The 3,620-nt window shown below is 45.7% G+C and overlaps 1 non-coding gene across 1 annotated transcript; it reads right to left on the minus strand.

The window, feature by feature from the left end:
- Positions 1-1,027: 1,027 nt before the first annotated feature.
- On the minus strand, positions 1,028-1,101 carry Trnaa-agc (transfer RNA alanine (anticodon AGC)). Its single transcript has one exon. It is a non-coding gene; the product is annotated as a tRNA-Ala (tRNA).
- Positions 1,102-3,620: the final 2,519 nt, after the last annotated feature.

Genomic DNA, 3,620 nt, shown 5'->3' on the forward strand with positions numbered 1-3,620 from the left:
TACCCTCCCCATTTCCCCCAAGAACCAACCACCCACTATTCAGCCGGAAGCAGTCTTTGAGAGAAACGTTACCCCATACCCACTCAACCACAATTTTTTTCTTTTTTAAAAAAGAAGAGTCAGGGATGATAGACCCACAATACACCCCCACAGTTGGGCATGTTTATATATGCCCAGCAGACCTAGACACCATCCGCTTAGCCAGTTCCAGGTCAAAATAGCCATTTCCGGGTCAAGACGTCTCGAGTGACCAGGACCCCGTGGCTTTGCATGGTTGCGTAAGAGCATGCAACGCAACCATGTGATCTACGCATGCATGGAGTAGCCACATCGACCTGTGTATGCCTGCGCCACCCAGCCTTTATAAACCGGTGCCATATTCCCGGCTTCCTTCTTCTTCACACACGTGTCTCTTCCGCAGGCCTGAGCACTTGTCTGTCCTTTCTTCCTATCTTAATAAAACTCTCGTTAGTGGATTCTGTCGTGTTTCGTGACATTTCCTCACAGAGTAAGAGCCGCTAAATAACTAACAATCAGGACCTATCCCTGGTGCATCAACTGGGTTTTTGGAGCCCATTCCCTATGGTGGGACACCTTGCTCACCTTTGACATGGGGGCGGAGGGGGGTGCAGGGGGAGAGCTTGGTCCTGCCTCAACTGAATGTACCAGGTTTTGTTGACTCCCCAAGGGAGGCCTTACCCTCTCTGAGGAGTGGATGGGCAGTGGGGTAGGGAGAGAGGTGGGAGGAGGAACTGTGATTGGTATGTAAAATGAAAAAAAAAAGAAGCTTAAAAAAAAGAGAGTGTGCCACCACTGCTAGACAATTTTTCATTCAGTTTTTTGTTGTTGTTTGTTTTTTTTTCCCGGAGCTGAGGACTGAACCCAGGGCCTTGTGCTTGCTAGGCAAGCACTCTACCACTGAGCTAAATCCCCAACCCCTAGACAATTTTTAAAACTATAAAATACATACATAGATCAAATGTTTACTGATGATAAGTCATAAACATTTTTTAAATCAAGATTTTTTTTTTGGAGCTGAGGATCGAACCCAGGGCCTCGCGCTTGCTAGGCAAGCACTCTACCACTGAGCTAAATCCCAAACCCCAAGATCTTACTTTTTTGTTATTGTTGTTGTTTTGGTTTTTGTTTTGTTTTGAGACAGGGTTTCTCTGTGTCCTGGAACTTTCTTTGTAGACCAGGATGGCCTCGAACTCACAGAGATCCACCTGCCTCTGCCTCCCGAGTGCTGGGATTAAAGGTGTGCGCCACCACCGCCCGGAGAGAAATTTATTTAAATTTTATTAAATTTTTTTCATTTTACACACCAACCCTAGTTCCCCCTCCCTCCCCTTCTCCTGCCCCCCAGCTTCATTTTATTTTTGAGATTATAATTACAATATTTTTCCCTTCTCCCCCAAAAACAGTGGTTCTCAACTGGTGGGTTGTGACTGCTTTGGGGGTTGTCGAACAACCTTTTCACATAGGTCGCCTAAGAACATCTTCATATTAGATATATACATTATGATTCATAACTAGCAAAATGCCAGTTGTGAAGCAGCTTGAAAATAATTGTATGGTTGGGGGTCACCACAAGATGAGGAACTGTATTGAAGGGTCACAGCATTTGAAAGTTGAAAACTGGGGTTGGGGATTTAGCTCGGTGGTAGAGTGCTTGCCTAGCAAGCGCAAGGCCCTGGGTTCGGTCCTCAGCTCCGGGAGAAAAAAAAAAAAAGAAAGTTGAAAACCACTACTCTAAACTTTTCACATACCCCCTCTTCTCTCCTTCACATTTGTGGCCACCTTTTCCACTAATTATTATTGAATACATGTGTATTCCTAAATATAACCTGTTCAGTCCATATAAGGTCACTTGTGTGTATGTTTTCAGGGCTGATGGTTTGGCACTGGACAATCAGGTGGTGTGCTCTTCCCTGGGGAAGACTGCCTCTCTCTCTCTCAGCTGGCCTTGGCTGCCCGCAGTTCTCTGGGGAGCTTGCAGCCTCGTGGGCTTTTTCGCCCATCTGCTTTGGTAAGTTCATTGGTGTCATCCTTGTTCAGCGCGTGTTTGGGCAGTTACATTGGTGAGACATAGACTCACAGCAAACTCCAAGATCCTCTGGCTCTTACAGTCTTTCCTCCCCCTCTTCCACAATGTTCCCTGGGCCTTAGGTGCAGGACTGTTTGATAGATGTGTGCATTGGGACTGGGCTCCACAACTCTGCAGTCTGATTGGTTGTAGGTTTCTGTAGTGGTCTCCATCTATTGCAAAGAGACGTTTCCTTGATGAAGGATGAGGACTACACTTATCTTCGGGTATATGGACAAATGTTTATAGGTTGTTGCTAGGGATTATGCTGGTTTAGTAAATTAGTGGTTGTAGGGTCTCCGCCAATAACCAGGACTTTACTAGCACCAAATAGTAAATATTTTCTTAAAAAAGAAAAAATCTGGGCCTAGGAATGTAGCTCAGTGGTGCAGTATATCCAAGGCCTAGATTTAATTCCTAACACCACACACAAAAAATTAAAGTCTGCAGGAAGGTGCATTGCAAAGGATAAGTAAAATCCCCTTCCTTCTCTATTCTTCAACTCATTTTCCTCTCTAGAGTCAGCTGCAGTTGCGGCCTTCTAATATATCCTCTAGAAAGATTCTATATGTTGACAGATGCTTTCACAGAACGTAAGCTGCAGGGTACAATGTCCACTGCATTGTGCCTTGCTCTTTCCACTATACATATATCCTGATAATGAGGCAGGGTTCGCTAGAGGAACAGAACTCATAAGATGAAAATACGTATTAAAAGAATTGGTAGATTCAGCATTTTTATCACACCTGACAGGCTGAGAACATGGTAGTTGTTTTGGTCCTTGAGGCTGGGTGCCTCAGCAATGGGAGGCCACAGTGGCTAGCTCTCACCATAGATCAGTGGTTCTCAACATATGGATCATGACCTTTTTTTTTTTTTCTGGTTAAATGACCCTTTTATGGGGTAGGCTTAAATCATCAGAAAACACAGATATTTATATTACAATTCATAACAGTAGCAAAATTACAGTTATGAAGTAGCAACGAAATTAATTTTATGGTTATGGTCACCACACCATGAGGAACTGTATTAAAGGGTCACAGCATTAGGAAGGTTGAGAACCACTGCTCTAGAGACAGACACTGACAGTTTCTCAGTCCACCAGGCTAGCTGCCTCAACAGTTCCAACCTGGAGCCCAAAACCTGGAAGGTTCCTGGATAGTCCCCTTGTCCTTAGTCAATGACTTAGGTGACAGATCAGCAGCAGCAGCAACAGGGCAAATCAACTTGAAGGTGGGCGAGGGTTGGGGGGGTTGGGGGTGGGGGGGTGGGGGTGTGGTTTGGTGGGGGAGCAGGGAAAGGTAGCTGTCTGGTCCCTGGGACTCCGATGGGTAGGGCCTAGGGGCTAGAGACCTGGTCTGCCAGTGTGGAGATGGGAGCTTACCTGTTCCCAGTCGGTGTAGAGTAGGCTTATGATTCTGGTGATCTGGTTCGGTGGCTGGGCGGTGCCTTCTTTTGTGTTCTCAGGTCACGTTTTGCTCATCCGTCAACTCCTCAGCTGATCTTGTTTCCTCAGACTGCAGACTGTAGGATT

The sequence above is a fragment of the Peromyscus eremicus genome, chromosome X (assembly GCF_949786415.1).
Source record: "Peromyscus eremicus chromosome X, PerEre_H2_v1, whole genome shotgun sequence".
NCBI classification, from domain to species: Eukaryota; Metazoa; Chordata; class Mammalia; order Rodentia; family Cricetidae; genus Peromyscus; species Peromyscus eremicus.